Source organism: Bombyx mandarina, chromosome 22 (genome assembly GCF_030267445.1).
Source record: "Bombyx mandarina strain Sakado chromosome 22, ASM3026744v2".
In the NCBI taxonomy this organism is placed as follows: domain Eukaryota; kingdom Metazoa; phylum Arthropoda; class Insecta; order Lepidoptera; family Bombycidae; genus Bombyx; species Bombyx mandarina.
Genome location: NC_143228.1, coordinates 12,325,322 through 12,338,329, shown reverse-complemented (window position 1 = coordinate 12,338,329; position 13,008 = coordinate 12,325,322). Strand labels below are relative to the sequence as shown.

The 13,008-nt window shown below is 43.0% G+C and overlaps 1 pseudogene; it reads left to right on the top strand.

Annotated features, from left to right (window-relative positions):
* Positions 1-269: 269 nt before the first annotated feature.
* Positions 270-12,869, top strand: LOC149500365 (uncharacterized; annotated as a pseudogene).
* The last annotated feature ends 139 nt before the right edge of the window (positions 12,870-13,008 follow it).

Sequence of the window (13,008 nt, the reverse complement as noted above, 5' to 3'; positions counted from 1 at the left end):
TCAGCTCGATGTTGTATGTACATATATTATGTATTTTTTGTTTTGAATAATAAATGTAGATTATCACACTTAAAACATTTTCTTTTAATTTCCTAAAAGCACTATCACTATTATCTAATTATTATAATTTCTCAAAATCATATTAGGTAGGTATTTGTATGTATTATACATGTAAATTAGATGTAATAAAAGTAAAAATGAAACAAACAATAGACATTTAATTTAACTTATTGTTCTTTGAATTTTGGTTGATACCCACGTAATACAAAATGAGAGAAAGAAAAAAAAAATTTAACAAACTGCTAAACACCCGAAACTATAACAACATCGTCGAAGCGTTGCTACCTTCTGATCTTATAAGGAAAATATCTGGAGTTTCCGTGGTATATCTCGCTGTCAACTCTGAAATCGTATCGTTACTAAATTAGTTTCATCGGTACAATATTCTTTTATTCTGGTATATTTTATATTTTTATTGCACGTACAAAGCCCATAGTGAAGACCAAACGATTTGCGAACGATATACAATACGAAATTGAAGCGTTATGGCGATGACTTCGAGAGAATAGCTTCAATAGTCTACGTCACTTATTCGATGTGGAAGGTTCCGTTCCGTATGAGTGGAAACCAAGTTTTTATACAAAGGATTGTAGATATCGATAGCGCAATAGAAATATGGGCGAGGCTGTGGACTACAATAAAAACGCTAAAACAGCTCTCGTCATTCGATCGCTCAACTCGGTGACTTTCTTGTTCGCATGTTTTGTATATGGCTATCATTGGAAAATCTAAGTGTCATTGTTCCAACTGAGAAACTATACCAAGTCGTCTACACTGATGCACTTTCTTTTGTTATAACTTCACATTATGCTTCTGGCAGATACAAATATATCAATAAAGTTCTTAGTGAATAAAGACTCGTAGTGCTTGGGAGTACAAAGTTTTTGTCCGTAACAAAGTGGCCCCTGACTTGGAGAAAGTGCAGAGGCTTCAAGATAGAATTGTTTGCGAGAAGATCAAGGCTTGTGCGAGAATCTATAGCATGTTATACAAGGCAACGGAAGCCATAAAGCGAATGTACGGTACAGCTTTGGTCTTGACCATGCTGTTGTATATGGTATTTATAATATTGTACATGTTTTATTTCATGGAGGCTACCGCTCAGGGTTGCTGTATGATGTAAAGAAGTATGTGGATTTCTTGATTTGTGTCTTTTGGCAGATGTCGCATGCTCTCAGCATTATTTACGCAAATGTTTATTTCAGTGAATCCATTACGCGAGAGGTATGTAAGTTTAATTTAATTCATTATGCAACGAGGCAAAAACTTTTCGTTTTAATTTAGCAAGCGATAATTGGTGTGCGCGGTATTAAATGTAATGTGTGGTGTATGTAAATGAGTCTCAGTTGTGTGTGAGTGTATAATAATATGTAGTAGCTCATAATATCCCTACCCTCCAGAGACGCGGGCGATAATAATTTGGAAACCGGACATGTCGTCCAATACCGTTGCTTTAGGTACTACCAAAGGATTTCTGTGGGAGCTTGATGAATTCATAATTGCCCACGAATCCCCTGTAAGGAACCCTCTTCAGCTAAGACTAAGCTGGTTTGTGGCGGTCTGTAGTAACGATTATCAGTTTACCCTTGTTCAGTATTTTTAATTTTTTTTCGTGCCGTTCCAAAACCTGGTGTGGTTCTGTGAAAGCTGGCAGAAATGGAGACGCGAAGAGTCGTCTCGTAGGTAGACATATGCGGCGTTTCTCCTTGAAAAGTTTGTTCCTTTGTTTATTATGCCGTAGGGCGGGGATCCGCTGTATTTTTTTGGCGAAAGAACTTAATTGAGCAGTGAAGTGGGTTACGACCATTGTACTGGGTACGGTTTGATTGACAAATTTACCGGGAGATTTAAATCTCCTAGAGGTTTGTCATAGAGCAATCCGGCGGGTGAAGCCTGTAGATCCTTTTTAAATTGATGGGCATTGCAAAGGAGTTGATGTGGCGTTAGCTATCATATAACACAAGATATTTGGCATATATACAAGTTCCGAACAACAAAATTCGGACCGTCAGTCTACCGAGAAATTTCACCCGCTCGGTGGAAGATCTTCCCTTTGTCATTATTCCCAAAGTGGCAATGTAACAGGGATTATAGTGTGAGGATTTAGTTGAAAAATATTGTGAGATATTATTATTAGTACAGACGATTGGGAAATATACATTGATAGTTTAATAAGCTATTCTGAAGTAAGATTACTTGATTAAAATGATTACATTCTAGTCTTTATATCTAGCAATTATATTTTTATTTACAGACGAAGAATACTTCTTTCGTGATTCACGAAATAATAAATAGTGATTTTGACTCAGAAGTTAACACAGAAGTACGTAATATTTTACGTTACAAGTAGCTTTCCGTAGCTTTCAATGGACCATTCTTTATAACCACAGGGTTAAAACTAATTCTGTACCGAATTCGTAAACATAGGTTCAGTAGTTTTGGAATGAAAACGTAACAGACAGACAGAGCTAATTCGTGTTAATAAATTATAATTAATCTGCTAAATTTAACATCAAGAAGATGAATTGTTTATTTATTTATAGCATAGTTTGCGAGAAGCATTGTCAAAATAATATTTTTTCCTAAGAAGAGTATTTTGTTTCCCTACCTATGCTATAGCCTGAGAGGCTATATCAGCGTACCCTAGCTTGTGTAGGTGAGCTCGCGTGGGCTCAAACCGGAGAATTGCTAACACCGCCCTAGCAGAGCAGTGCTTCGCAGAATCTACCACCGGATCGGAAGCGCGACCCACTGAGAAGATCCGGCGAGAAACTCAGTGGGCTGTGTCTGTGGGTTAATTCGCTCGTCGAGCCCTTCGTCGCAAGCGACGGGTTCGACGAGGACGGTGACCGGTGCTTGTATTGCCTAAAAGCACCGTTAATGGATCAGGAGGATCCGTGATGACGTGCTTTGGGCACGTCGACGGTTTACCAACGTCTACAGGATCGGGTATGTAGTTTCCGGCGTCACGAAAGAGGGTCTCATGTCGTGCCGTCTTCTCAAAGTGGCGCAGCGATGCCGACTGTAGATACTTACTGACGGGGTCGAGCTCCAGGTCATCGTGGAGATCCACGTTCCTCTGGAACCATGGTGGCTCCGACGGCTATCCTGCAGAATCGGGATTGTATAACCTGAAGGGGTTTCAAGTTGGTGCGGGCCGCGTGAGCGAACACTACGCTTGCATACGTCATGACGGGGCGTATGCAAGTTTTGTAGAGGGTTACCTTGTTACGGAGGGGCAGTTTGCTTCGTCTACAAAGCATTGGGTAGATCGTCCTAGTATAAACGCGGCGCGATCGCGTACCGTTTTACGTGGGGACGGAATGTCATCCCTCTGTCGAGGGTGACGCCTAGGTATTTGGCCTTCGGGCCCACGGTATGGGCTGGTCAAAGAGGGTGATGGGCTAACAGCGGAGTGTTTACGCGCCTATTGGGGAGTGGGTGCTCGAAGTGGTATTCGGAGGGCGACCCCTTTTGAATAGCACCGCTGTGCTTTTTCGTGGGTTAATGTCTATTCGCCACTTCCGGAACCACTGTCCCATGGTGTTTACTGCGGTCTGGAGTCGCCGATGAACAACGACATCTTCCTACACGAGTAGTAGATAGCCTGTCATCGGCGAAGAGCGCTAGATGGGTCTCCGGAGACCGGGGTATATCGTTGATATACAAACTAAATAGTAACGGCGAGAGTGCGGAGCCTTGCGGGACTCCGGCAGTCAGATGACGGGGACGAGAACGAGTTCCCTCTACTCGATATCGAAACGAACGGTTCGACAAGAAGTCTCGTATGATGAGCACGAGTCTGTCTGGCACTCCCATGTTGTACAGTTTGTAGATCAAACCGTTGTGCCAGACTTTGTCGAACGCCTTCGCTACATCGAAGAAGAGGGCGCCGGTCGGGATTTGTTTACGCCTATTTAGCCCTATTAAGATTGCTCCGTGAGGCGGTGCACTTGTTGTACGCACGAGTGTTTGGCGCGGAATCCAAACTGCTCGTCTATTAGAATTTTATTCGCGGTAACGAAGTCCCAGAGGCGTTTCCGAAGGAGCCGTTCGTAATTTTGCCTATCGCTGGGAGGAGACTAATCGGACGGTAACTAGCGGTTTCATTATTCGGTTTGCCCGGCTTGTGTATACCGATAACGTCCGCTTTTTTCCATACCGCCGGAAGAGTAACAAGTTCACCGTCTATTTAGTGTTAAATAGTTTCTGGAGACAATGATATCGAAACGTTAATGCCATCACACGCCTTGATATATGAGGTCCATCAAACCGGAACGCATGTCTTCTTGGTGGTAGTAGTGAGCAAGAGTGGTAGGTATTCAGGGGGCTTAAATGTATAACTGGATAATGACTGGATAATTTTTTTTTTTAATTGTGTTGTTTAGAAATTATATTTAAATACGAATACATATTGATAAAATGATGAAATATGAATAATATTTTCGATCATACGGACAGAATAATAAAAAAAATATGAACTGGTTATTTAAAGAAAAAATCAAAATTATCGATAAAGCTATTATGAAAAACACGAATAAAACAATATTTTCTGAAAATAAATCGTAGCTAGATCGATTTATCGCCCCCGAAAATCCCGTTTTTTTTATAGCTTAGGTGGATGGACGAGCTCACAGCCCACCTGGTTAAGTGGTTACTGGAGCCCATAGAAATCTACAACGTAAATGCGCCACCCACTCGAGATATAAGTTCTAAGGTCTCAGTATAGTTACAACGGCTACCCCACCTTCGAACCGAACGCATTACTGCTTGACGGCGGAAATAGGTGGGGTGAACTCACAAAGGTCCTACCACCAGTGATTACCCAAATTATAATTTTTGCGGGTTTGATTTTATTACATATTTTTATTATCCTTCACCGTGGAAGTAAATCGTGGACATTTGTTGAGTACGTATTTCATTAGAAAATTGGTACTCGCTTGCGAATTCGAACACCGTTGCATCGCTACATACGAATGCACCGAACGTCTTATCCTTTAGGCACGACGACTCAACTATATATAGGTATATTAAATTTTATGAAAATTGTTGAAGCCGTGGCCGAGATTCAGATTATTTGTATATTTATATACAAGAATGGTCGTTTATAGATTTAAGATACATTCTAACACCAGTAATATGCATATTTATAACTTTTTTGGATTTGTTTTTTATTGTATGATGTTATTCTTCATTGTGAAAGTCGTTTGTGAAACACGTGTGTAAGTTAAATATCTCCTTAAACGTAATCAGTACTCCGGTAAGTCTCATTATTTGATAAGCATACTTTCGGCATTTATCCCTAAGGCCGTGATGATTTACAGCAAATTTAAGAGACAATTATTGTTGTAGGCGATGCGTTTGTCGATGCAACTTCTACACGAGGTTCCCTAAGTTTACCGCCAATGGCCTTTTCGAATTAAACAATGCTCTGTTGTATGAGGTAAGGAATTTACATTTACTTGTAATTTATTTATGACAAAAGTAGTAGTAGAAAAATTACTGTTGAATCTGATACAATGGAGACTTCGACCTCTTGTCTTAAGTTGGGTGTCGGGATTGACGTTGTATTGTGTTGGTCTCCTGTAACGTAGCCGGGAATTAAGGCGTAAGTAAAAATTTAAAGTCTCCGAACACATTCCTTTTTTCCAGTAGGTAAACAAATTATTATTAAATTCTTAAAAAACTGAATAAAAATCTGATTTTAGTTGTTAATTCCATTGTATTTTTAAATTGATTTAAATGAAATGCTTCAGTTTATTCGTTACGTTACCGCTGTTACAGAATGATAATTTTGGTTTTTAGTGATAAAATATAATAGTTAATCGCCCAAAGTATTTACGGATAATAAATTGCTTTAAGTATTGCAAGTCAAATTGTTATTCTTTCTGCAGAAAGAAGAATAATATGGTTTCGTAGCATTGAGAAATTCGCCCAAAGTATTACGGATAATAATTGCTTTAAGTATTGCAAGTCAAACTGTTATTCTTTCTGCAGAAAGAAGAAATATGGTTTCGTAGCATTGAGAAATTCGCCCAAAAGTATTACGGATAATAAATTGCTTTAAGTATTGCAAGTCAAACTGTTATTCTTTCTGCAGAAAGAAGAAATATGGTTTCGTAGCATTGAGAAATGCTACTATACATTTACATAGGTATATGTTTTTCAGTAACCAGACCCGGGTAATTCAAGGTCGGGTCACGAAAAATACCCTATAGAGGTACAATATGCCTTCGACTTAAGAGATTTTTATTGTACAAAAGAAAATCCCACAGTCCCCATCCGCCGCGTGGGTGGGGTATGTGTGAGTTGAATCTTACAAAAAATCCCTTTTTTCCGGGCCGGGGGCCGAACCCTCTACGAGGTCCCCGCGCCTAGGGGCGCGCGTCTGCAGATGTTGAGAGCAGACCGCGGGTCCAAGGATGTTTAGAGTCCTACCCACCAAATGACTCCCTTTGCACTCTCTCACCCGACGTCCTATTTCCGCCCGGGATCAGAACCCAGGTAGAGTAGGGGGTTCTCGCGGTCAATATTACAACCAGACTCGCGGCACAACCCCTGGGACGCCTGACCGACGGGTCATCGAGGCGATAGTCAACGACTCTACGTCGGCCGTCTCGGTACGGCACCCTGACAGGCCGAAACGCCATACACCGCCAATCGGTTGCTCTTACACAACAGTTCCGTGGAACTGCTGCCAGCGCGCTAGAGTGCAGACATCACCCGCGCAGCCTCAACCCCTCAGGTCGCCCCGGCCCTGTCTCGGTCTTTACCGAGGGAGGTCACCTCCTACAGGGGCCGCAGTCGGGCAAAAGTTCTCCTCCGGCCCCCGGCTCGGCGGCGACAGATAGGTGTGGAAAGCGGGGCAGACAGCGAGGGTATGTTCCGCGGTTTCCAGGTCGTGTCCACTATGTTGGCACCTCGTCGCCGGCTCAGCTCCTATCCGCTGCAGATAGCGAAGCATCCATGCCGGGTCAGCACCAGCACCAGACAAGATTTAAGAGTAAAATATTTAGAAGTAGGAGCAGTTCTTTGTTTCAGATCGAAAAATCTTTGTAAAAATAGACGTGGAACTTATATAGCGGGGTGGATAAGGGCATTCGTTCCGGTAGTCTGTGTGTGAGTCTCCCCGTCAATGATAAGTCAAGAACTGTTTTTTTTTCAGGGGGCCGTTCTGTGTTCACGTACCTTGTCATCGTGCTGCAGTTTGTCACCGACAGGGCTTGAAGTGTACGTTATTAATTTAATATCTGCGATTAAAATATTGCAAATGCTTAAAACATATTGTTATTTAAAACACCTAAATTATTCCTTATTTATATGGCATACAGAACAAGACATCGTCCACTTGATGCTTAGGAGTTACGAGTATATGAGAATAAATAAACAAAACAAAGTGCGTGCATTTATAGATATCATTATGTATTTGTGTTTTTTGAACAAGCGTGACAGTAAAAAAGTTCCAAATCAAATTATGAAACATTACAAAACATTCTGGTTAAATATTCATACAATAGAATTGTGTTTTTTATGTTTTAACCAGTTTTTAATGTTGGATAGTTGAAGGTAAACACCTTCAACTATCCAACATTAAAACACCTTCAACTATCCAACATTAAAAACTGGTTTTCAAGGTGACGCTCAATTTTTACTTGTCTAAGGAAGGTAATGTTTTTCGGATATATATTTATGTATGTAATTGTATATAATCAAGTTAAATCTGTTGAGAAACAGATGAGAAACTGTAGTCAACAGACACTAAATATGTTGTTTATGATTTAGTCTTAGAGATAATAATAATACTGGTCGTCTTGTACGTCTTATGAGTTCGTACGGGTAGATACCACCACCCTGCCTATTTCTGCCGCGAAGCAGTAATGCGTTTCGGTTTGAAGGTGAAGGTTGTACTGTAGAAACTGAGACTTAGAACTTATGTCTCAAGGTGGGTGGTGGCATTTACATTGTAGATGTCTATGGGCTCTGGTAATTACTTAACACCAGGTGGGCCGTGAACTCGTCCAGCCATCGAAGCAATAAATAAATAAAATGTTGGCCCTAAGCAAATTTTAAGATCATACCCTCAAAGAGATCAAACGGAATCCTAGTATCACTTTGTTTGTTTGTACAAAATTAATATTTTTTTGTCAGGATAGATATATTAAATCTTAGTATCAAATGCTAATGGCTAAATGACGGACGAAAATCATAATATTTGGTAATTTATTTTTATTTATTAGATTAGTGGACGACCTCTCAGCCCACCTGGTGTTAAGTGGTTACCGGAGCACATACTGGTTACCGGAACACGGAACGTCTGCCCCACCCTTCGAACCGAAACGCATTACTGCTTCACGGCGGAAATAGGCGGGGTGGTGGTACCTACCCGTGCGGACTCCCAAGAGGTCCTACCACCAGTGATTACGCAAACTATAATTTTGCGGGTTTCATTTTTATTACACGATGTTTTTCCTTCACCGTGGAAGTCAATAGTGAACATTTGTTGAGTACGTATTTCATTAGAAAAATTGGTACCCGCCTGCGGGATTCGAACACCGGTGCATCGCTACATACGAATGCACCGGACGTCTTATCCTTTAGGCCACGACGCCTATAAAATTGTCTCTTGACGGGATAAACGTCCCGCTTAGTGACACCGTTAAAAATCTTGGTGTTATCATTGACCGCAGTTTGTTATGAGGACCACAACTGATGTCAGTCAGTCGCAGACTATTTTTCTCTGCGGGTTCCTTACGTAGATTGCGTAATTTTCTTCCAACATCTACTAAAATTGCACTTGCACAGTCTCTGTTACTACCTATTATTGATTATGCCGACGCCAGCTATCTATCTATCTCGATCTAACCGAGGCCCAGCTAAATAAACTTGAGCGTCTTCAAAATTCCATCATGAGGTTTATATTTGGTTTACGCAAATATGACCACGTATCTGAGTATCGAGTTAAGCTCAAGTGGCTTCCTATTCGTTATCGCCGGAATGTTCATATATGGTCTGTTCTTTACAGTGTCCTGTTTAATTCCTCGTCCCGCGCTACCCTCAGGAACGTTTTGATTTCCTACATACTGCAAACTCCCATTCACTTAGGTCATCGGAGAATTTAATGCTGAAGCTTCCGGCTCACGGGACGTCATTTTATGACCATTCCTTTACGGTTGAAGCAGTCCGTTTATGGAATTCACTACTCTTAAGCATCAAACAATCGTCCTCGCCGGAAATTTTCAAGTTCAGATTAAAATTGTACTACCTTGCACAATAATATGGCTCCTACGATATAATTGTATAAGTTGCTACTTATTTTGTATTTACTTGCATATTTTTAGTATTTATTTGTATTTAATCGTATGTAAATCTTATCTTATATTGTATTTCTTTTTCACATGTGTATATAAGTATATATTTTTATGTAAGTTTATTGAGATATAGCACCGTCCATGCTAGTTTGCTTATTACTCTCCCTGCAAGGTTGCCTGGAAGAGATCGCTTTCAGCGATAAGGCCGCCAACTTATGTCACCGTCTATTATTTTTTTATAATGCTTACTCTGTACATGTGGTGTTAAATAAAGAAATAAATTATTATTATTATTATTATTACAACGGCTGCCCCACCCTTCAAACAGAACGCGTTACTGCTTCACGGCAGTAATAGGCAGAGCGGTGGTACCTACTCGTGCGGACTCACAAGTGGTTCTACGACCAGTAATTACGCAAATTATAATTTTACCAGTTGATTTTTATTACACGATGTTATTCCTTCACCGTGAAAGTAAATCGTGAACATTTGTTAAATACGTATATCATTACAATTTTTTTATTGCCTTTGTAGGCCGACGGGCATACGGCCCACTTGATGGTGAGTGGTTACCGTCGCCCATGGACTTCAGCAATGCCAGGGGCAGAGCCAAGCCGCTGCCTACCGCTTAAGTACTCTCCACTAGGTTCGTTTAAAGATGGATATGTCATAGCGCTCGGGAAACACCGTGGAGGGGAGCTCATTCCATAGCCGGATGGTACGTGGCAAAAAAGATCTCTGGAAACGCACTGTGGATGACCGCAGTGGCTCCAGGTAGTATGGATGAAATCTACTCCGGTGGCGGGCGGTGCGATGGTAAAAGCGAAATGCCGGTATCATCTCGAACAATTCCTCAGAGCCCTCCCCATGGAACATACGGTACAAAATACAGAGGGAACCGAAGTACCTCCGCAGACCCAGAGGTTCCAAGCTATCCGAGAGAATGGGATTATCGACAATCCGAACAGTCCTCCTCTGTATGGAGTCAAATGGAAGAAGCTGGTATTTGGAGCCCCGGCCCAGAGATGGGAGCAGCACTCCATGCGAGGCCGGACTTGTGCTTTATAAAGCAAAAGTCTTTGTCCAGGCGTGAAGTACCGCTTCGCTCTGTTGAGGACTCCCAGCATTTTGGACGCCAACTTGGCTTTGCCTTCCAAATGACTCCGAAACTGGACATCGCTCGAAATGTCGACCCTAAGTATCCCAAAAATTGGTACCCGCCGGCGGGATTCAAACACCGTTGCATCGCTAGATACGAATGCACCGGACGTCTTATCCTTTAGGCCATGACGACTCCAAGCGACAGCTAAAAGCTGAATATTAGCGCTTTTTATCGAAATTGAAACAAATCTCTCAATCTTTTCGTGTGAACAATAAATACATATTAACTCGAGCAAATTGTTTTTAAGAAACGAATGAGTTAGCAGCCTTTGGAAAGAAATATAGAGCCTCAAAAGTCTAACTCTAAGTTCTGTGAACCTTTACGACGGATTACAACCTGTCATTTTATTTCTCTTAGTCGTGATGCAAGGAAAACATTTCAGAACGTAAGTAGAGCAGAACTTATATATATATATATTTATATATATATTTTTCAAACTTATATATTCAAACTTATTCAAATATATTCAATATATTCAAATTTATGTGTGGCATAAATGGGTACAGAGAAGTAAATAGTGATAAATTAGTTCTCATACCGATATATTAAATGTTCTTTCAAGTATGTAACTTTAAAATAAAAAAATTCGGTCTGCATTGTCTTTTCCATCATTTTAATGATAATGTCTGATTAGTTTTAATAGGACACCAAAAACAAAATAATCGAAAAAGTTATAATAGTATTTAAATTACAATATATTAAAAATTATTTATATACAAGCCATGGTGTCAATTATAACTAACCGTTATACTTTCGTTCGCGTATATTCTAGGTTAAGCTATATCTTTTTTATATCGCGAGCGGAGGCTCCAATCTCGGCGAGCCGTGGTCTGGCCGCCTGGCGAACCCCGCCTACGAGCGACGAGCCACTGAGGCATCTGCCTGGTCCTCTCGGACTGGGTGAATTGCGACCGAGGATGTGTCACCTTCCGGGCGACGTAGGTATTCACGGAACATGACTGTTTCAGCCGCTACCTGCATGTAGTCGCCCCGAGGAAGCCGACGCCGAAGTGCCAAAAGTGCAGTGGCTGCGACTGGATACGGCGGAGCACACGCTTGCAAACTGCCCCGCTTTCGGCGTAGGCCACGTCCTCGTCACGAAGACAGGACCGGACCTGTCGTTGTCAACCATCGTGACTACGATGCTCGGTAATGACATGTCTTGGCAGGCGATGCTCGACTTCTGCGAGTCCACCATCTCGCTGAAGGAGGCGGCGGAACGGAAAAGGGGGAGCTCTTCTTCCCTCTCGGCGTCGTGCCACCGCCGCCGAGCCGGGGGTCGGAGGAGGGCGTTTGTCCAGCTCCGGCCCCTATGAGGAGGCAGTCTCCTCCCGGTGATGGTCACAGGGCGACCTATGGGGGTTGAGGCTGCGCCGCACGCTACCGTCACTCTAGCGCGCTGGCACCAGGAGGATGGGACGACGCGTCGGCGGCTGCGGACTGCGATGCGGTCCGCATTTTCGTCGTCGCTGTCGTCGCCGAACATACTGCAGCATTGCCCAGGTGGCCTAGCGTGTTGCTGTAGCGCGGAGACCGGCGTCGTTGGTCGTCGACGATCGCTTCATCGACCCGTGGGTCGGGCGTCCTCGCAGGGCGTCGCGAGTCTGGTTATAGTGTTGACCGCGGGAACACCCCTACACTAGCCGGGTTCTGACCCCGATCAGAGATCGGACCCCAAGGACGCCCAGCCGACGGAGCCTTCGAGGTAAATCGAAGGCTCTGAAACGTCGGCCGTGTCTGTACGGCAGCCCGTCAGGCGCCCAGATGGTGCCACTGGTGTCTCGGAATACCCCGCTGGACCAGAACCAGCCTGCCGGGTCGGGACGCGATACACCGCCAACCGGTCGCTCTTTCGTATCTTCTTGGCAGCGCGCTAGAGTGCTGGGCGCGCCGCGCGGCCTCTACCCCCTCAGGTCGCCTCTTGACCTTCACCGGGGGGAGGCCGCTACCTACAGGGGCCGCGACGTACGGGCGTATTCCCGCCTCCGGCCCCAGGCTCGACGGCGACGGATCGGTGCGGAAAGGGAAGAGCTCTCCTCTCTCGTTCCGCCCGCCTCTTTTCTGCGAGATGGTGGACTCGCAGAAGTCGAACATCGCCTTCCAGGACGCGTCGCTGCCGAGCATTGTAGCCACGACGCGCGGCAGCGAGAGGTCCTCTCCTATGACCGCGACGAGGGCGGCGCGCTGCTCGTCGAATCCAGAGCAACGACCCACATACCCTGCGATAAAATATTATCATATTCGAATTGACCATTTTTAGAATATGATTTCTTTATCATAGGTACATATTATGTCTACTACAAAAATAATCTAATCCAGAAAATGTGTTGAAAAAGTGAGTTTTTAAAAAACTAGACATCTTGTGCTTGTTATATCGATATGTTAAGTATAGTTTTTGAGGTGCATGACGTTCAGTTTGACTAGTTTTTAAGTGCAGCAAGTTTCGTGTCGACTTCGGAAGTCAGATAATCGTTGTTG